Here is a 22,270-nt window from a genome sequence, read left to right as displayed (position 1 = left end):
GTTCCCGGGATGGACTCCAGATCCAGTCATCTGCATAAAGAGGATACTGAAGATGAATGAATAATTTTCTTGAAACAAGCAACTCCCAAAGCACATATATTTTCATCCAGTCTCACTGACTGTTCTCAGTTGGATGTAAATAGCTGTTGTTGGAATTGCGCTTGATCGTATTCTCAGACCTTGACCTATTTGTGCTAGCACGAGGATATTTTTGATGCAGACTACAAAGCACTTCTGTAAGTCGCTCTGGATAAGCATGCCTGCCAAAAGCTGTAAATGTAATGTAAATGTTGTGACTAAGCAGCAACTAAAAGCATATTGGGTGCTATAGGGAAAAGAAACGACTTGTTCCACAGCACATTAATGAAGTAGAAATCTCTAGTAGTAAATCGTAATTAGGCATTGCTGTATAAAGGCGTTGATGCTACTCTTAGAGGTTTCATAAAAAGTGATAAAATGCGTCGCTTCTCCAAATTATTTTCAGGATTAAAAGTTTCACATCTGTTGAATATTTGGTGCAGCATCAGTGTCTCTTGCTGAAGACCTGAAAGGGTGTAAAGTTTAGCTGGCTGCCCGATAAAGTACTGTACTGTCTGTGGACTGACCATGGCAAACGCAGCCGATTCTCTTCTTCACCACATTTTCCGCATGCTCTGAGTGTGTGTCTCATAGTCTAAACTGAGACAGTGGGCCATTCAGTCCAGTTAACAGCTATCTGAGCCTGGTCCTGTGACAAGATCTCATCATTATCACCCTCAGATGCTCGGTGCAACTTGACCTTCCTTATTGGAAGAAAAGCTATCGCTCTGACTCGCGCCAAGAAACTTAAGTCTTCACGCTGCCATTATTTATATTTCTGTAGAGTTAATAGTGACTTAATAGGCTTATCCGTCAATGTGCTATGAGTTGTGAGATCAGTAAATTAGATTTGACGATGACACGCACCACCATACATGTTTATGGCGCTTGCGTGCTTATATAAAGTGTCTCCTTCTTTCACTGGCACTGTCCTTAGTTAGCAGTGAACTGTGAAGGAGCTTAGCCAGGCATTCAGGAAACCTATCACATTAAACTGTGGTAACTGCTATATGTAATGAATTTCGGATTAGGAGCGGCAAAGCGGCTCTACGATAACCTTTTTGGAAGGACACTGGAGAAGAGAGGGAGCCTTGGGGGCATGTGATTCTGTGCCATTGGTGCCAGCTGCTTGCAGTTAAAGACCTGCATTTGTCGCACAAAACTCCTCGCGTTCGCCTTTCACGAAATGTGCCCCACCCAAACCACACAGGACACAACATGAGCATGGAGCTTGCGTGCATGGTCGGGTCAAGCGGAGTGAAGCTGCTCAGGAACGCGTCATGGAAGATGCTTGCATTTTGAGCCGAGTGTAATGTGTGCTTTATCTGGTTGCAGGTGCGCTGGAGGCCGGTGTAGCTCCGAGCAGGGACAGAAGGAGCTTCCCCGCCGACTCTATGAAGGGAGGGGAGGGGGAGGGGGGGGCAAGTCACCACACCACAGGCCTGCACTGCAAACAGGTTGGAGTGCCTTTTCATTTTTATATCGCTTTAAAACATTGTTGAAGACAAGGGGCCATCCAATTTCATGCTGAAACGTCAAATTGAAAAGCCTTGTCTTTGTTATTCAATATCGTTTTGCATCTTGATCTTTTGAGTGTCGTGCTTTAATATCAGCCACAGAGAAATCCTGATTCATAGCCATGCGGTTTTGGCGGCTGATGTTTTAGCAGATGTTCTTGCATTATTCTAAATGTAGCATGATACATTGAGGTAAACATGTGGATCAAGTGCTAGATTGGATAAAGTGCTCCATCTGTCTGAGTTCCTCCACGAACAAATTCTCAAACGCTAACGAAACTTCCAGCGGCGCTCTGATGAAATTCGTGGCACCAGATTCCAGAATCTTCAAACAGGTTTTCTTTTTTTTTTTTTACTTTTGGTGCAGTTTTCTGTTCCATTTGCTGTGAAATGTTTCAGGAAGTTTGTCCACAGTGTATAATGAGCATGACAAGTACTGGGTTCATTCGAGTCACCCAGGGGCCTGGAGGTAACATGTGGCCAAGGAGTCTGGTAGTGTTTACGTGCAAGGGGCTGCTACCTCCATCTGAATCTGGCTCACTTCTGTGGATGCCGTGGGCCTTCGGGGCCCCAGCACCTGCAGACTGGAACAACAGAGTTTAAAAAAAAAAAAGGGAGGAAGGGAGAAAAGAGGGGGCGAGAGAGAATCAAATGACAGAGGCTAATGCTTTGTACTGCGAGCGCTTTCTTTTCTCTTTGATTTACAGCAGGAACATTTGCTATGACTTGATAAGGTGACATGATAGTCTGTATTGACACTGTTGAACAGCGAAGGTGATGTTTCATAAACATGTATTTCTCTGTTATGGCAGTTTTTTTTAATACCTGGTATCTTTGAAATGACTCTTCAGTGCCTTGTGTAATAAGTAAAAAAAAAGAACATCTTTTATATAGATTTTCCCTGCATTATCTTTATAGTGAGAGATTAAGATTTAGGCCAGGCCAAAATGGGGGGGGGGATCAAATAAAATAAATAAATAAAGACGGACAGTTGTGGTTAATCTCGTGTAGTGTAGTGTGAATGCAGAGCAGTGCCATGGCCTGACAAACATCTGCCTCACACACAGCCGAGTGGGATCAGCTAAAGCGATTATTGCGCTAATGTCAGCCTGCAGAGACTGCAATCGCAACAAAAGCCAGAACGCCAGGCTCTCCTCCCACACTCCACCTGGAGCACTGACATATACACACACATACACACAGAGTGACTCTAGTGGCTGTTGCCACACACTTCACCAGCGCTGCACCTCACACTCTGATACTGATCAAAGCGACATATAGCTGTGAAGACTGAACAGTGTGTTTATCATAACAGATATGCTTATCGTAGCTTTTTTTTTTTTGGAAATATCAGAAGGGCTTTTTTAAATTATTATTATTATTATTAATTACACAGTATGTAATGAAAAGTGCTGTTCCTTAGGGCATAATTGTTATTTTACACTTCCTTTGCACTCATATGGGGCCTCTTTAGGAGACATGAAGTCTTTCCGTTGTGACAAGCAAAAGGGTACGGTATCCTGCCCAGGCTTTCACAGATAACCTCATTAAAGGGAAGGAGGGGTGATATTTCCTGCAAGCGGTTCTCTGCGATTTCTTTCATTTTTTTCTCCTCTGCCTCTCATGCACACAACCTTTTGACCTCCTTTCTCTCTCTCTCTCTCTCTCTCTCTCTCTCTCTCTCTCTGTCTCTCATTTTGCTTTAATATTCAACCCTTCCTCAGTGTCTGACTGTATGTAATTATATAAAGAGTGTGTGTGGCGTGCAGGGATAGTGGATCTGCTCTTCACATGCATAGTGTCCAGTGTTCAGTCACACAGCATAATTCTGCACTATTAACTTTCATCCTTGTGCTTTAAAATGAGCCATAATAGACTTGTAATTTTTTTTTTTTTACTATAAATAAAGATCTCATCTCATTCTCATTATCTCTAGCCGCTTTATCCTTCTACAGGGTCGCAGGCAAGCTGGAGCCTATCCCAGCTGACTACGGGCGAAAGGCGGGGTACACCCTGGACAAGTCGCCAGGTCATCACAGGGCTGACACATAGACACAGACAACCATTCACACTCACATTCACACCTACGGTCAATTTAGAGTCACCAGTTAACCTAACCTGCATGTCTTTGGACTGTGGGGGAAACCGGAGCACCCGAAGGAAACCCACGCGGACACGGGGAGAACATGCAAACTCCACACAGAAAGGCCCTCGCCGGCCACGGGGCTCGAACCCAGGACCTTCTTGCTGTGAGGCGACAGCGCTAACCACTACACCACTGTGCTGCCCCATAAATAAAGATGACTTGAGCATTTTGATAGGAAGAAAGAAATGAATTCAATGCTAAATCTCTTACTATGAGTGTGTTCATGCCACACAGTGTACATGATAAAGAGAAAGGATGTCAACACTCACAGGATTTGCTAACACTGCAGGAATTAACGTTAGCATTTCAGCTCCTCTTACATGTAGGTCATGAGTCCGAGTCCAGTTTGATTTTTGTTCCCCACATGATCATTCCTGGTACGAATTGTGTTCATTTGAGACAAATAAGGCTACGGTTTTTGCTCTACTTTTCATGCGTGCAGGTTTGACGGAAGGCTGTTTCTACCTTTCAAGTGTTACACAAGGCTCCTTTACAAGAGATTAAAAACACTGGCCAGAATTAACACCGTGTTAAAACCGTTGCGGAAAATATATTTCATTTCATCACACCTTCGAATTCAATGTTTTTTCTTTATTTTTATTAATTAAAAGACAGTTTATGTCTTAAAGTAAGGATGGATGTCGTTTCTCTTTACTTAATTGAGCGGTTCTTGATGTAATATGGATTATTACAGTTGTGTAACAGGGCTGTTTACTGTATTTTTATTATGTACTGTTTACTGTTTGATCTCAAATGCATTAAGAAGGCAAGACATGGCACTAATTAGCTTTTGACGAGGCACCTGTTAATTGAAAAGCATTCTAGGTGACGACCTCAAGAAGCTGGTTAAGATAATGCCAATAGTGTGCAAAGCATCATCAAGGGAAACGCTGGCTACTTTGAAGAATCTAAAATATGAAAGACATTTTGTTTGTTTCACACTTTTTTGTTTACCACATAATTCCATATATGTTCCATACGTTATTTCATAGGGTTGGCACGGTGGTGTAGTGGTTAGCCCTGTCGCCTCACAGCAAGAAGGTCCTGGGCTCGAGCCCAGTGGCCGGCGAGGGCCTTTCTGTGTGGAGTTTGCATGTTCTCCCCGTGTCCGCGTGGGTTTCCTCCGGGTGCTCCGGTTTCCCCCACAGTCCAAAAACGTGCAGGTTAGGCTAATTGGTGGCTCTAAATTGACCGTAGGTGTGAATGTGAGTGTGAATGGTTGTTTGTCTCTATGTGTCAGCCCTGCGATGACCTGGTGACTTGTCCAGGGTGTACCCCGCCTCTCGCCCATAGTCAGCTGGGATAGGCTCCAGCTTGCCTGCGACCCTGTAGGACAGGATAAGCGGTTATGGATAATGGATGGATGGATGTTCCATGTTATTTCACAGGGGTGGCACGGTGGTGTAGTGGTTAGCGCTGTCACCTCACAGCAAGAAGGTTCTGGATTCGAGCCCTGTGGCCGGCGAGGGCCTTTCTGTGCGGAGTTTGCATGTTCTCCCCGTGTCCGCGTGGGTTTCCTCCGGGTGCTCCGGTTTCCCCCACAGTCCAAAGACATGCAGGTTAGGTTAACTGGTGGCTCTAAATTGACCGTAGGTGTGAATGTGAGTGTGAATGGTTGTTTGTGTCTCCGTGTCAGCCCTGCGATGACCTGGTGACTTGTCCAGGGTGTACCCTGCCTTTTGCCCGTAGTCAACTGGGATAGGCTCCAGCTCGCCTGTGACCCTGCACAGGATAAACGGTTACGGATGAATGTTACTTCATAGTTTTGATGCCTTCTACAATGTATTGTTCTACAATGTAGAAAATAGTCAAAATACAGAAAACCCTATGAATAAGTAGGGGTGTCCAAACTTTTGACTGGTACTGTCAGTTGGGAACAATGTGTGCGTATTATTTTCTTAAGCTTTCACTTAATTAACCCTTTCACCACTGCATAACTTTTTCCAGAAGAGGTTTCCCTACTACAATGAGACTGGAATAGCGGTCTGTGGTAGTGAAAGGGTTAAAAACAAATTGTATTATAATGTTAACGTTTGCATCCTGCCAATGTTTTTGTATATTTACCTGTTTTTAATTCATAGCACTCTAATCAACCTTACTGAAATACATGTACATGCTTTAGTATTAGTGTTCAGCTATTTTCTAAAAATCTAAAACTTTTGTCTAATCGGCAAGTTCTTTTCTAAAATGCTGCATATTTGAAAGTGCCCTTTGTCTCATGTCAACTTACTGCGTGTAGTAAATGTGGGACAGGTGTAACTGCTCCTAACTATCTCAACATCTCAATACTGCAGTGAGCACTCTCCTTCCTTGGATGTCCTTCAGTGTGCTTCAGGAGGAAGCTGAGAATGGCTTCCCTCAGGACGCTGCATCTGTGCTCTCTCTATGCAGATGACAGCAGCGTGTAGGGAGCGAGAGCAGGGAGGCTTGTCTTATAGGTCTGATAGACATCAGAGTTTGCAGTAGAAAGTTTCCTGAGACTGACCCGAAACTGCTGGTGTTACAAAATGGGTCGCTAGTGTTCTGTGTTTCTTGAATTTTGTGAAAAGTTTGTCACATGCAGTGCTTAGGGTTTGTAGAATAATGTTCGAGAATGCTTCGTATTTGAAATGATACATTTAACGAATATGTTCTGCATATTCTGTATTATTCTATCCACATTCACTGGATATGAGCAGTCACACGCTCTGATTGACTACTACTAGGATATCAGCTCATATACTGTGAGTAGAGAAAAACAAAATGGTGGCATGCATCAAGTCACATATATCACTTTATCAAGTATTTAAAAGAAACAGAAATAGATAAAAGAATATAGTCCCATCCCCATCCCCCCAAATATCTCCTGTTCCACACTCCAGCCCAGTCGGTGGCGGTAATGCACTTTCAAGTTGGTTTGCCAACTGCCAAAAAACCCCAAAGAAGAAGAAGAAAATGGCGGACCGTGTTCCTGAACCAGCCGAGGACGGAATAAAAACTCTACTCACCCCCCCCCCCCCCCCCCCCCCCCCCCCTAAAAAAAAAGGAGTAAAATATGGAATAAAATATTTGATGGGAAGAAGGTATTTTTTTTATTTTTCAAGAATTATTATTACAGCATTTTTCACAAATTGCTACTATCATTTCGCCGGTTTGTTTACATTCTCAGCAGAAATGATTTTATCGGACGTTTTGTATAAAGTGTTTATTTATCAAATATTTGCAAAAAATATAAATGTTCTGTTTCTCAAAATCCAGTGAATGTGGATAGAATAAAACAGTTATTCCACTCAATCTTGTCATACATGGCTTATAGCCAACTCGGTGCTACGCGCCTCGTCAGCTATCAGCTCATGTACGACTCAATTTAGTAGAATAACTTGTTAAATATTTAGTTGTTAACACATTATTCCGTTGGCTTGGTTTAGGACGTCAGTCTTGTTTAAAATACACATATGAACATTTTGTTTCTGAAACTGAAGTACAGTCATTGTTTGTCAATTACTCACAAGTGGGGAAATAACATTTGAGCCATTAAATGAATGCAAACGTACGTCACCCTTGACATGAAGTTATATGATTACAGAAGATGTTTTCTGTTGGCCTGTCAGGCAGTTCAGCCATGATGAATGAATGTAATATACTGTGCATCAGGAGTGGACACATTCATTAATGGGCCTCCGTAATTTGTGCGAAACACTTAGAATGCTACTAGCGCACAGCATCTGATTGCATCTGAATGATCTAATCTCGTTGTGTTGCCTCTGCCCTCCATACGTGTCAGCACGCAGGAAAACAATGTGCTCATTTGAATAATATCACAAATGGTGTGGTTCCTGGCAGCACCCGGCCTGAGCTGAGTGAGTGGTGCCAACCCTCAAGGTTTGACTGAAGAGAAATAAATCACAGCCATTCTCACAAATGCGAACCTGTGTGCTATTCATCTGCACAGGATATGCGAATTACTTATCTGAATATGTCTTCAGATAACATCGCAATCTCATAGGGTTGTTCAGTCAGAGATTGATATTTTCATATTCTCGAAGCACTACACAGTGCGTTTGGAAGGGGTGGTGTAATTGGAGTGTAATTTTGAAATTGAGACTATCAAAGAGACGGGTTGGTGGGCTGGAGCGGAGTTCTGTTATTTGTGTCCAGCTGAGCCTTAATAATACTTGAAGCTTTGAAGCTTTGAGAACGTACCGTTTTGCTCAGCTACACCCATTCTATGAATTTCTCTTACTTATTTACTAATAATTGAAGCAGCTGAGAGATCAGTGTTACAGTCTGGCACAGAGAGCTCTATTTGACTTACATGCAGGACAGTGGTGCTTGAAAGTTTGTGAACCCTTTAGAATTTTCTATATTTCTGCGTAAATATGACCTAAAACATCATCAGATTTTCACACAAGTCCTAAAAGTAGATAAAGAGAACCCAGTTAAACAAATGAGACAAAAATATTATACTTGGTCATGTATTTATTGAGGAAAATGATCCAATATTACATATCTGTGAGTGGCAAAAGTATGTGAACCTCTAGGATTAGCAGTTAATTTGAAGGTGAAATGAGAGTCAGGTGTTTTCAATCAATAGGATGACAATCAGGTGTGAGTGGGCACCCTGTTTTATTTAAAGAACAGGGATCTATCAAAGTCTGATCTTCACAACACATGTTTGTGGAAGTGTATCATGGCACGAACAAAGGAGATTTCTGAGGACCTCAGAAAAGCGTTGTTGATGCTCATCAGGCTGGAAAAGGTTACAAAACCATCTCTAAAGAGTTTGGACTCCACCAATCCACAGTCAGACAGATTGTGTACAAATGGAGGAAATTCAAGACCATTGTTACCCTCCCCAGGAGTGGTCGACCAACAAAGATCACTCCAAGAACAAGGTGTGTAATAGTCGGTGAGGTCACAAAGGACCCCAGGGTAACTTCTAAGCAACTGAAGGCCTCTCTCACATTGGCTAATGTTAATGTTCGTGAGTCCACCATCAGGAGAACACTGAACAACAATGGTGTGCATGGCAGGGTTGCAAGGAGAAAGCCACTGCTCTCCAAAAAGAACATTGCTGCTTATCTGCAGTTTGCTAAAGATCATGTGGACAAGCCAGAAGGCTATTGGAAAAATGTTTTGTGGACGGATGAGACCAAAATAGAACTTTTTGGTTGAAATGAGAAGCGTTATGTTTGGAGAAAGGAAAACACTGCATTCCAACATAAGGACCTTATCCCATCTGTGAAACATGGTGGTGGTAGTATCATGATTTGGGCCTGTTTTGCTGCATCTGGGCCAGGACGGTTTGCCATCATTGATGGAGCAAAGAATTCCGAATTATACCAGCGAATTAATCTCATCTCATTATCTCTAGCTGCTTTATCCTGTTCTACAGGGTCGCAGGTAAGTTGGAGCCTATCCCGGCTGACTACGGGCGAAAGGCGGGGTACACCCTGGACAAATCGCCAGGTTACCAGCGAATTCTAAAGGAAAATGTCAGGACATCTGTCCATGAACTGAATCTCAAAAGAAGGTGGGTCATGCAGCAAGGCAACAACCCTAAGCACACAAGTCATTCTACCAAAGAATGGTTAACGAAGAATAAAGTTAATGTTTTGGAATGGCCAAGTCAAAGTCCTGACCTTAATCCCATCGAAATGTTGTGGAAGGACCTGAAGCAAGCAGTTCATGTGAGGAAACCCACCAACATCCCAGAGTTGAAGCTGTTCTGTACGGAGGAATGGGCTAAAATTCCTCCAAGCCGGTGTACAGGACTGATCAACAGTTACCGCAAACGTTTAGTTGCAGTTATTGCTGCACAAGGGGGTCACACCAGATACTGAAAGCAAAGGTTCACATACTTTTGCCACTCACAGATATGTAATATTGGATCATTTTCCTCAATAAATAAATGACCAAGTATAATATTTTTGTCTCATTTGTTTAACTGGGTTCTCTTTATGTACTTTTAGGACTTGTGTGAAAATCTGATGATGTTTTAGGCCATATTTATGCAGAAATCTAGAAAATTCTAAAGGGTTCACAAACTTTCAAGCGCTACTGTATATCGTTGCTGGATGGCAAGCTCAAGCCCGTTATGATTTGGCTTGCTCTTTGGCCTGAATTTATTGCATTTCCACCTTTTATGTGCAGGCAGTATGCACTATATTGGAAGCTGTTTTTTTCTTCTTCTTGTATCCGACATCTGTCATTTTGGTGTCTTATATTCTGTAGCCTTTCATTGCTTCACTATTTGTATATTTTGGCTCACCGTATCACAGACTTGAGCTCTTTATGAACTCTATAAAGAGAGACAGGTGTGGCAGGCTGGTTCTCCTGTTAGAGACTTGGCTTCTCGTCTGATCAGGGCTTCCAGCAGCACCTGCACATGTGGCTGCGTATCTCCGGCACTAGCAGATCTACCGAAACAAAGCAATTAAATAGATGCAGCATGGGGAAAATATTTTATGGATTCAGTAAGAATGTGTGTGAATGTGCGAGAAGAGGGAGGAATGTGGTGAGCGTTATAAAAGCAGCAGGAGATTCGCTATCTGAATGGAAATGATTTCATCAGCAGCGAGGCCTCCTCCAGCTCCACTCTGTCCTGAGGAGGGACGGGTTGAAAAGCAACCAGCTTGCGTTTAAGGCCTGCATATTTGTGTTAATGAAGCACAGAGTGAGAGAATGGTGTGTCTAATTAGGAGAAGGTCCTGAAAACTAGCTATTAAGCAGTTTCCTCTGATTGCACTGGGAGGACAGGGTGCAGCATTTCGCATTTCAGGAACATGGGAAGGATACAGACTGGGATTCAGACTGTTCTTGGAAATGCTTTGGATGCTGTGCAGGTTTGCTGTAAACTGATGCAGATGTTTAGATGTTTAAGATTAGCAGCCAAATAGATTTGCACTCTTTTCTTTGAGTGCTGTGAAACGCGAACCCGTTTGATATCCGGTTACGAAGCACACCACAGCGATGTCTTGCGCAACTATGAATGACACACGTCTTAGGTGTTTTCTCTGGCATACACATACACGTAAACAAAAGCAATCCCACTGTTTTGAGAAGCAAATAGTTGCATGCCAGGATGAGTTGCAGCACACCATTGCCCTGTCCAGACCAACATAGCGGAGAGTGAATTATTCTCAGCACCGTGACCTGCTTAATTGATAACGTCTGAGGCTGTCTCCGGGCTATGTAGGAGGCTCCAGCAGCCGTTCCAGCCCCATCCATCTTGCATACTCATGTCCAACTGGTGGCCTGACCTCTCACTTCAGCTGCAGACAAGCAGTCAGAGTGCTTAAGCTTCGAAAGAGATAGTGAGCGAGAGAGAAAGAAAGAACGACAGAGAGACAGCAGCAACATTTAGACAGCTGCACGCGCAGTGTCATGTATCCCTGTCTGTCAGAGGGGGATATTTCTGTCTCCTTAGTGTGGCCCTCAGGCTTCCACACGCGCCATCTCGATGTCATCACCGTCACCCCGCTGTCTTTGGCTAAAAAGGCCTGCAGTGCGCGCTTGGCCTGCCCAGGCCTAATTGGAGTGAGCCAGAAAGGCAGTTTGACTCATCTAAAATTACTGGGAGCAGTGTACTTAATGGGAAAACGCAGAGGGACGACAGTAAGGTCATGATACCACCACATGCAGTGGCACATGGACATGTGGTTTCAATAATATGTGATGGAGATTAGAAAGATCATAAGCAGATTTGCTACAAGCGTATAATAATCGTGCTGTTGGTCTGTATGGCCTCCGACATAACCCGTAATTGAATGCGTTCATCAGTTTTTGTGTCGGTTTTCTCACATTTCTGACAAAGGAACGTTGCTGCATGCGAAATTGCATTTCTCTTTCACAGTCATGCTGGCACGTGTGAGCGCCAGAGTATCAGTGATGTCTCAAACGTGGGAGCTGAACTGAAATCAAAGCAGCAAGAGGCGAGATTTTTTTTCTTTTTTTTTTTTAATCAGAGCTGTAAACAGACGTGTGCTGAAGAAATCAGACAAACGTCGCTGATCACCAGAACGACCGTTGTAACTCGCGTGCAGTCAGTAAAGCATGCAAACACAGCCATGATGGCTGACCAGCTAAACCTTCAGAACACCAGTACGAACCAGGATATTGTTTTCCGTAGTCTTTTTACATGCTTTTTCGATTTATGGCTTGAATTTTGTACCATATCCCTAATATATCACAAGCGGTAATCATGTTTGACATCGAACTCTCGAAACACTTCATTTTCTGATAAATGCGTCCATAAATTACAGCCTTCTTTCCAAACCCTGTTGTGATGTGTCTGTCTGAGATTTGTTTATTATGCTAGAAACTGAAAACTGGTGAGTGATTTTGTTTTCTGAAGATCGCCTCGTAACCCTCATGACTCAGAAGCTTTCACTGTGAAATGCGATGTGGGTGTTTATGCTTTTTTCGGCTAATATGGCTATCTGTGGGGGAAACCTGACCTGGGCGCCCTGTTCTGATGAGCCAAGCTCGCGTTGCAGCTGCAGAAACACTCACTCCGAGCTGCAGGGACATGCCAGTATTTTCATTCCTCACTCAAGGCATTTCCGAGCACTAACAAAGGCAGAATGAGGTGATGAAACAAGGGAGGAAGCAGCTTTCCGAAAGCGGCAAATGATTTTGTGTGCCTGCACTGCTGACCTCGCTCCAGCAGGAGCCGTTTGCTCCTGCCAACATTTTGGTGGGTTTTCACTACTTTCACTCCTCAGTTTGCGATATTTGTGTGTAATTAGAGCTCCTTTGTCGCTGTGTGGGATTTGTAACCGTAGGAGTAAATCTGGATTGTTAATTTCGACATTTTTGGGGTAGATCTTTCTTATACAGTGTCAGAAACAATGTAGGAAAACATATGTGTGATGATTAACAATTTAATGCTGTCTGAGGTTAGGGTCATGATTTTTTTTTTTTTTTCGGTGCCAAACTGGGGCTGTAAGCTTTCCTTACTTGTTAGCTACATTAGCATCGTATCTTCATTACAAATATAAGCTTTAAACACCAGACATGTCTTGGGTAATCAGCGACTTTTCGTTAGCTTCATTCCTTTTCTCTGACCTATTCCTTAATCGGTTTAATATACTGCACTGTTTTCAGCTCACGTACTTCGTTCTTACCTTTTGTAATACCATGCTACAGATCTTTGAACTGTCAGGTTACAAGCTACTGCTGAGGTCACCATGTTGAGAATCACCTTTCCACAGGGAATTGGAGTTGTTTTAATCCCTTCAGAAGCAGCCGTCTACCCTGTAACGAACGCCAGCTTGAGGAATGCTGCAGTCTGAGCTGGAATCTCGCTCATCTTTGCTGAGTTAGGCTCAATCTCACCACATTGACCGTGGGGGAGGCGCCTGCTGAGGGCTGACACTGTGAACCTTTGACAATTAGATGCCAATAAACAGGATTTGGCTCTGCAGATAAAACAAGCCTGGTAATTGTTATGTGTGTATAGTCTGAACTGTGGAGGGTGGCGCACTATGATTCCACGCGTTTCTCTGCCCGGTGTCACACATGTGAAAGTGTCGGTCAGTCCCCTGCCTGTGTGCATGTCTGTGGTTGTCTGCTCGATTTGGCCCGGTGTTACGGCTTGGCCCATTGCTGCTGGTTGGTAGTGTTGGCCGCTTGCCTGTCTTTCTGGAGTTTGAATGAAAGGGCCATTGTGAACTTGTGGGCTACCGTGGCATTTTGCAGCTGCCAAGCGAAGTAATTAAAAATTCCCACGTATATGTGTTTTGATGCTGAAACTGAGAATTGCAGAAGACGAAGAAGATGCAGATCACAGGCCATACATCAGGAGCCTAATTAGTAGATAATAAATGATTGTAAATGAGGTCTATAAACTGTCCTGCTCGTTTGTTTAGCACCGTTGACCATGTGTAAAACTAACTTATAACACATATCTTGATATTGTATGGAGTTTATTTTTATCACCTCTGCATCCTCTTGCCATCCTCTTTTGAAATAAAACAAGCCACCGTGGTGCTTAGCTACAGAGAACAGATTTGTGTCCTCCATCGGGACACGCGGAAGCGATCACAAGTGTGTTGCCATGTGATCCCCCCCCCCCTCCCCAAATGACACTCGATTGAAATTCAGATGTAACGCCACAATGAAGTTTGATACTTTATTGTGCCGATAGCTTTCATTCCTCCTTTTATGACCCTTGTGGCTTTGCTTCTCCCCGTCATTATTGTATTCATCTGCTTACTGTAGACCGCCTGCTGAAAGACTGTTTTCTCTCCCAAAGTCCTACATTATGCTCATATGATCAGCGGGTGTCTTTAACTGTCTGTGAAGGTAAACAAAAGCTTATTCTACACACAAAAGAACCTGTGAGTTAATTAGTGTTGAATGTCTACAGAATGGCCATCTCATGCTGAGCTTGATTTTATGTATATTTAAAAAAAAATTTAAATGATGCAAAAAAATAAACTGAAAGAATTAAACAAAAAAAACCAAACCCAGACAGGAATCCAAACCTCTAGCGAGCTGAGCTGTAAATGAATCATTCAGATGTACGCACTGCTTGTTTTGCTGGCCGCTCCACTTAATGGCATCCATTGGAGATTAATCCTGATGTAAGATGATCACAGCATAAGCAACGCTCTGCAGAGTCTCTCCTCTTTGTCTTTACTCCATGTGGCAGAGAGACAAAGCCAAAAAACAGGCAGAATTTGTTTCACCTCTAGAGGCCCCTAAATAAACAACTGGCAAATAAGTGCCTGCTTTTGTTGTGTAATTTTGCCATTGCACACAGCTCTGTTATAATGTTTTGCAAGCAGAGCTCTTAGCATCAATATTAGGTCAGAGGGAAAAAAAAAAAAAAAAAAAGCAGCACATGCCCACATCCCATTTCCCTGTCTGGTTATTTCTAAAATGCAGTCAGTACGTTAATCCTATCTCGCACCCAGACTAATTTAGTGTCATGAGAGAATGGAATGCCAAGCTTGGCTATGATCCGAGGAATATTCATGTAGTACTGACAGTCAGAACAGGCGCTGCATTAAACACTCAAACTCTTGTAGCAGAGCTAAAAATTAATTTATTTACATAAAGTGACTCATCATATTTGAGCACATTACAATTCTGAAAATAGAAAGTACACAATATGAATGCTGATGGTCAGCGGAAGTGTGAAACACCTCGGCGGATGTGTGTGAGTGAGTGAGTGAGTGAGTGAGTGTGTGTTGTACCAGTTCACCCCTTTGGCTGCACCTGCACTAATTGTATGTGTGCAGCTGTGATGAGAGTGCAGTGCTCCAGCTGGGAGTGCTTGTTGAGCTGCCGCACAAGCCTGGCGAGCTAAACACCCCAGTAAGTCCCTCCTTGACTCAGCTAATGAGTGTGGAGCACAGACAATACAGGCCAATCCAAGAGCCCATCTGAGCACCGGCACAGTCCAAGAACCAGGGGAGGTCTGCCTTAGATGTCTCTCCATTTGTGTTCAGTGAGTATGAAAGTGCGGATAATCAAACCTTAGCGGTGTGTGCCTTTTCTTACCACTTTCCTCTTCCTCTTTCATCATCAGTACTCTTTATTCTTACATCTTTTTCCTTCGCATCTTCACTTCATTTTTTGTGGCTTAAGGTGAAGAGTGTTTGCGCGAGTGAACGGCTGTCTTATTGACGTAATAACTCTGTCATTATAACAAGCTAAAGGCAGTTTGAGACAATACGGGATGCACCATTAGAAACCTGCCTAAATAGCCGAACTGAACCAATTAAAGTCGTAGTGGCTCGTGTGAAATCTGGAGCAGTAGCAGTCCTTAGGGAATAACTATGGTTCTTTTGCCTAAACCTTATTTTCAGTAAGTCCTTAGGTTGAGTAAATCCTGTAGACGCTCTCCAGGGGATGCGAATAAAACCTGTGGAGGTTCTCTGCTGTCATGTTTTTCACACACACACGCTTGTCTCACTATCCTTGTGAGGACCTTCCATTGACATAATTATTATTGTAGTTAATTAATGCTGTGTTTGCACCTCAACCTAACCCTAACCTTAACCTCAGTAATGAAAAGGAAACTTTTTGGCTTTTTTTTTTTTAAACACAACTGCAGTTTTCTTATAGGGACCGTCCAAATGTCCCCACAAGGTTGAAAGTGTCAGATTTTACTATCCTTGTGGGGACATTTGGTCCCTAGTAGTGTATAAAAAACACACACGTTTGTCTCACTATCCTTGTGAGGACCTTCCATTGACATAATTATTATTGTAGTTAATTAATGCTGTGTTTGCACCTCAACCTAACCCTAACCTTAACCTCAGTAATGAAAAGGAAACTTCTTGGCTTTTTTTTTTTTTTAAACACAACTGCAGTTTTCTTATGGGGACCGTCCAAATGTCCCCACAAGGTTGAAAGTGTCAGATTTTACTATCCTTGTGGGGACATTTGGTCCCTAGTAGTGTATAAAAACCACACACGTTTGTCTCACTATCCTTGTGAGGACCTTCCTTTGACATAATTATTATTGTAGTTAATTAATGCTGTGTTTGCACCTCAACCTAACCTTAACCTCAGTAATGAAAAGGAAACTTTTTGGCTTTTTTTTTTAAACACAACTGCAGTTTTCTTATAGGGACCGTCCAAATGTCCCCACAAGGTTGAAAGTGTCAGATTTTACTATCCTTGTGGGGACATTTGGTCCCTAGTAGTATATAAAAACCACACACGTTTGTCTCACTATCCTTGTGAGGACCTTCCATTGACATAATTATTATTGTAGTTAATTAATGCTGTGCCTGCACCTACATCTAACCCTAACCTTAACCTCAGTAATGAAAAGGAAACTTTTTGGCTATTTATTTATTTATTTATTTATTTAAGTTTTGTTTAAAAAACACAACAGCAACAATTTCCTTGTGGGGACCATCCAAATGTCCCCACAAGGTAAAATTTGTCAGATTTTACTATCCTTGTGGGGACATTTGGTCCTCAGTAGTATCTAAACACACACACACACACACACACACACACACACGTTTGTCTCATTATTCTTGTGAGGACCTTCCATTGACAATTATTATTGCAGTTAATTAATGCTGTGCCTGCACCTACATCTAATCCTAACCTCAGTAATGAAGAGGAAACTTTTTGGCTCTTTTATACATATTTTTTAAGGTTTGTTTAAAAAAACAAAACAACAGCAATTTCCTTGTGGGGACCGCCCAAACGTCCCCACAAGGTCAAAATTGTCAGATTTTACTATCCTTATGGGGACATTTGGTCCTCAGTAGTATCTAAAAACACACACACACACACACACACACACACACACACACACACACACACACACCAAGTTTCAGTGTGTGATAAGACAACTGGATAATATTTATTAATTAAGGGGATATGACCAATTTAATTGATCTGAAACACAGTCACAGTCGTCAGGCAGATTTCTGTAATTATGTATTATAATACATATGAGTGACTCATTGGAGAAAGACATGACCTGACATACTGTATAACTTCTAGGGCAGCATCACTTCTCAACATTTCTCAAATGCTAAAGCACAAACCAGTAAGAAATGCAGCCACCATAAACAAGGCTATTAATACTCTGAGCATGAGCCCATTACAATATCAGCAGTTTCACTTATCCAAAAGCTGACTTGAAATATTTATATGTAATCACAGCCGGGCGGGAATGAAAAAGGCAATATGACACATTAAAGAAATAAACACCATCACTGAGTGAGACTGTATGAAAAAGTGTATTAAAATTGCAATCATGATTCGTTTCTCAGCACAGTTTGAGTCAAGAAGAGCGTTGATTCTCTAGCGTTTGCACTGCATAAAACGCAGCACCGCTATTCCCTTTTACTCACAGTGGCCATTCACGCTGTATCATGTGACCTCGCACAGCAAATCTGCTTGAATTTTAAAATAACCTTTTAAAATATCTGCTTGCAGTGAGAATTTCTCTTCAACAAATGTTTACTACATACTTGCCAATGCTACCAATTCACGCGGTACTCGACCGATTTTGACAGGTGAATACCACCTATTGATTTTTGTTCTAAAAAAAATACGGCATTACAAAATGATCAGCGAACACTGTTGGATTCGATCTTCTGATCTTGATAATGATGTTGAATCTAAGCCGTGTCACTTTGTCGCGCCGTTCCACTGATTCTCGGCAATGAGGTCACATATTATAACTAATCGCGCCAGTATTTGTCAAAACCAAACATGCTGTGGTGATCACGAACTATGAAAACTCTGAAGAAAAAAAAGATTCGCTTTGACAACAAATTCGAGGCGAGTTGGTCGTCAGATCATCCAGCATCGAAGCATCGAGGCAAAGTGAGAAGCATGCATTTTGTGAAGTATGTCGATCTGATTGCTTGATGGATTTTCCTCAAATATGGCACTCAGAATGCAGGAGAATGCTCCATTTTACACCTTTTTCCCCCTAAATTTTCCAGGGTGGCTGCCCCTGTAAAGGCCAATTTATGCTGACAACCCAGTCCTCGCAGACGGCGTCGCAGATAGTGTCTGCGTAGCCCCCCCACCTTCGCAGACGCTCTGCGCGCACCTCCCAAAAATTGTGACCACCGCAGAAGCCTCGCAGACAGCGTCGCAGACAAGAGGGCTCTGATTGGTCCACTCTACATCCGCTGTACACGCACTTCCGCTTCCCTACTTTCCCGGTTTGGTTTGTTTTCACGACCGCCATTTTTAAAAGCACGAGTGAAGATGGAGCAGCACGAAGAGCGGTTGATCGAGGAAGTGAGGAAGTACGTACATCTATACGACTCCAGTTCTAGTCATTATAAGTAACCGGAGGATAAACACTCCACTAACCACACCCACCAACTACTCCTAGCGATTTCGCGACTTCGCGCCCCCTTGCGTTGTGGCAGTGAATAACATCGCGCACGCCTATTACTCCCCGCTCAACGATAAATTACAACTGTCTGCGAAAAGCTATCTGCGAAAGCCTTGTCACAAGAGCATGCAGAGGCCTTAAGGGCGCAACTGCATCACACAATCTTATCTACCGCTTTTCATTCTCAGAGGGTTGGCAAATATGTTACTATTGTGTACTGATTATATGATTTCCCAGTTACTAAACTAATGATATGTTAGGAGTGTAAGAAAATATCGATACGCTTGAGTATTGCGGTATTATGTTAAGTGATACTGTATCAATTCTTAAAAACACCGTATTGACTTTTTAATTAATAGTTTGCATGAAAGATTTGTGGCAGACATTGGTTCATTTTGCGTTGTGTTTCAACCCCTGAGCGCTAGATAGCAGCGCTGTAATCTGTCTTCAGCCTCGCTCCAAAGTAACAACGTAAACTGTGACAGGAAGTAGCATAAGGGCTCACTGCTAACATTAGCATACTAGCGACAACCTAGCTGACTAGTAACATTACCACTGATGAGTGAATCCGAAAGAGTTAGACCGGCTCATGAACCATGTCGTTCAAACAGTCTGTTTACATTTGTTTGTTTGTTTGTTTGTTTGTTTGTTTACCTAAAGAATCCTGTAAGCACTTCTAGTTAAATGTTAATTCCTTTGATCAGATCGCACAAAAAGTAGTTCTGTGATGTTGGATGTTACAGGAACTGTGATAAATGCAAATGCCGATCCCACTGTTCTGACTGCGTAAAAGGTAAACTTTTATACTCAGATTTTATGATTTGATCTTTATACGATGACGGTTTTTCTAAAATTAGATTTAAAAATTGCAGCATATTGTGACACGTATCATATCTCCAGATTCTTGCCAATACACAGCCTAACGAACTGACTGAACGGGGTGAGTGAGTCTTGGCTGCACATACTGTCTTGCTCAAAGCTTGTCAGTGACACATTACACACTGAGCGCCTTTATCAGGACCGGTTTTCTCGTAAAAGGCTTATAAGTTATAAGAACAGAAACATTGCCACAACCTATTATTTAACCAGCTGTTAATATTTCTGGTTTCTTATTAACTTTGGGAGGATGCTTTTGGCACCTGATTATGACTCAAGTTTTATATTAAACAGAAGTTATTTTTGCTCAGGATTTAGGCAAACTAGATTCTCTCGCGGCGGCACGGTGGTGTAGTGTTTAGCGCTGTCGCCTCACAGCAAGAAGGTCCTGGGTTCGAGCCCAGCGGCCGGCAAGGGTCTTTCTGTATGGAGTTTGCATGTTCTACCCGTGTCTGCGGGTGCTCCGGTTTCCCCCACAGTCCAAAGACATGCAGGTTAGGTTAACTGGTGGCTCTAAATTGACCGTAGGTGTGAATGTGAGTGTGAATGGTTGTTTGTCTCTATGTGTCAGCCCTGCGATGACCTGGCGACTTGTCCAGGGTGTACCCCACCTCTCACCCATAGTCAGTTGGGATAGGCTCCAGCTTGCCTGCGACCCTGTAAAACAGGATAAGCGGCTACGGATGGATGGATTCTCTCGCCATTCAGTCAATAATTCAAAATGCAAACAAGTTCACAAATGTTCATGAAGAAAATTGTGCAATCACGATTAGCTCCAGTTATGTCCATTTAATAAAAAGGCAATTGATGATTCGATTTGATTCATGATATTTAGTTCACGATTTTCCCATGATGTTTTTGAAAAAAAAAGAAGAGAATTTTATTACCAAAAAAAAGCAACATTTATTTTCCTCTTTTTTTTAATCACCTTAACTTAAATATTTTTTGGTGAAATAGAAAATTTTCATTTTATTAATAATAAGTATTTACCCATATTTACCTTGCCCGCAACGGAGTAAGCGGGATGAGGTATTGTAATCAGTGCGGTTTGTTTGTGTGTCTGTCTGTTAACAATCTAGCGTCTAGACGGTTGCACCGATTGACTTCAAATTTTCAGAGTAGGTGAGCAATGGTCCATACTTTGATTACCTGATTAAACTTTGGGGGTAATCGGGTCAAGGTGAGGGTCAGGGTCACCGGAAAGGCCGGGCGAGGTTTGTTTTGCCTGGCAACACTTGTTGTAAAGGTTGTAGTAAAATATAATAGCTTATTATCTAAAATATTCCTTTTATAAAAAATGAAAAAGTTAATCGCAAATAGGCTCTTTCTTAGTAAACTTTAATGAACATTTGTACTGCTGCTATTTGCTGTTTGTTTCTTTAGCTTTCAGCAGTCTGTAAAAAGAGAGCTCCGATTTCTTGTTAAATTTATTTATACAGTCAATCGCACAACAGCTCTTTCCCATTTTAGATCTGTTTTTGTGTATTTTCTCAGCATTAGAGCTGTGCCACTTCTGCCTATGGTGAAGTCATGTGCATTCCCGCTACCGTACATCATTGTGCCCTCTGCTGTCTAAACGACACAATTAGAGCTAGGAAAAACTCAGAGATTACTCAGCCTGATAATAATCACAACTCATTTTTTCATCCATTCTCATCATAAATTTTTATTGCGAGTTACTGTTATATGGTTACATGCCTCATTAATAAAAATGGATATTGTCCATTAAAGAGTTTGCCAAAGAATTGTGCTTGTGTGTCAAACAGTCAGGAGGATCGGCACGGTGGTGTAGTGGTTAGCCCTGTCGCCTCATAACAAGAAGGTTCTGGGTTCGAGCCCAGTGGCTGACGGGGGTCTTTCTGTGTGGAGTTTGCATGTTCTCCCCATGTCTGCGTGGGTTTCCTCCAGGTGCTCCGGTTTCCCCCACAGTCCGAAGACATGCAGTTAGGTCAGCATGGGACGGCCTTGAGCTGAAGTGCCCTTGAGAAAAGCACCTAACCCCCAACTGCTCCCCGGGTGCTGTAGCATGGCTCTGGGTATGTGTGTGTGCTCATTGCTTCAGATGGGTTAAATGCAGAGAGGAATTTCACTGTGCTCAAGTGTACGTGTGATAAATAAAGTTGTTCTTCTGTTTCACCAATAATCGCTCTCATCTGAAAACCTGTGGTTTTGCTGCTTTGGCTTCTGCTACATATTAGGTTGCTAAGAGTTGCTATGGGATGCTTTATAATCTCAGTAATCGTGAATATGGATTGCTGAATTGTTGCACTTAGTAATAAAGATGCACTGAGCTGATATTGGTAGCGAGTTAATATTGGCCTAAAACGCTGGATCAGTATTAGATCATTGATGTAATGATCAAGATGTAGATCCTCACATCTTTTCTTTACCCATTGAATACAGTGGTGCTTGAAAGTTTGTGAACCCTTTAGAATTTTCTATATTTCTGCATAAATATGACCTAAAACATCATCAGATTTTCACACAAGTCCTAAAAGTAGATAAAGAGAACCCAGTTAAACAAATGAGACAAAAATATTATACTTGGTCATTTATTTATTAAGGAAAATGATCCAATATTACATGTCTGTGAGTGGCAAAAGTATGTGAACCTCTAGGATTAGCAGTTAATTTGAAGGTGAAATTAGAGTCAGCTGTTTTCAATCAATGGGATGACAATCAGGTGTGAGTGGGCACCCTGTTTTATTTAAAGAACAGGGATCTATCAAAGTCTGAGCTTCAGAACACATGTTTGTAGAAGTGTATCATGGCATGAACAAAGGAGATTTCTGAGGACCTCAGAAAAGGTGTTGTTGATGCTCATCAGGATGGAAA

The 22,270-nt window shown here is 42.3% G+C and overlaps 1 protein-coding gene across 4 annotated transcripts in view; it reads left to right on the top strand.

The window, feature by feature from the left end:
- Positions 1–22,270, top strand: part of zmiz1a (zinc finger, MIZ-type containing 1a) — a 200,665-nt gene that overhangs the window by 53,856 nt on the left and 124,539 nt on the right. For 3 of the 4 annotated variants that reach the window (XM_060925961.1, XM_060925960.1, XM_060925957.1), the window contains exon 2: positions 1,414–1,535. The exons of the other annotated variant lie outside the window; for it this stretch is intronic. The gene's annotated coding sequence lies outside the window, so the exon portion shown is untranslated. The remainder of the gene's footprint in view (positions 1–1,413; positions 1,536–22,270) is intronic. 4 annotated transcript variants of the gene reach the window in all.

The sequence above is a fragment of the Neoarius graeffei genome, chromosome 7 (assembly GCF_027579695.1).
Source record: "Neoarius graeffei isolate fNeoGra1 chromosome 7, fNeoGra1.pri, whole genome shotgun sequence".
NCBI lineage: Eukaryota > Metazoa > Chordata > Actinopteri > Siluriformes > Ariidae > Neoarius > Neoarius graeffei.
The sequence above is the reverse complement of the archived record's forward strand: the minus strand, read 5'-3'. Positions and strand labels throughout refer to the sequence as shown.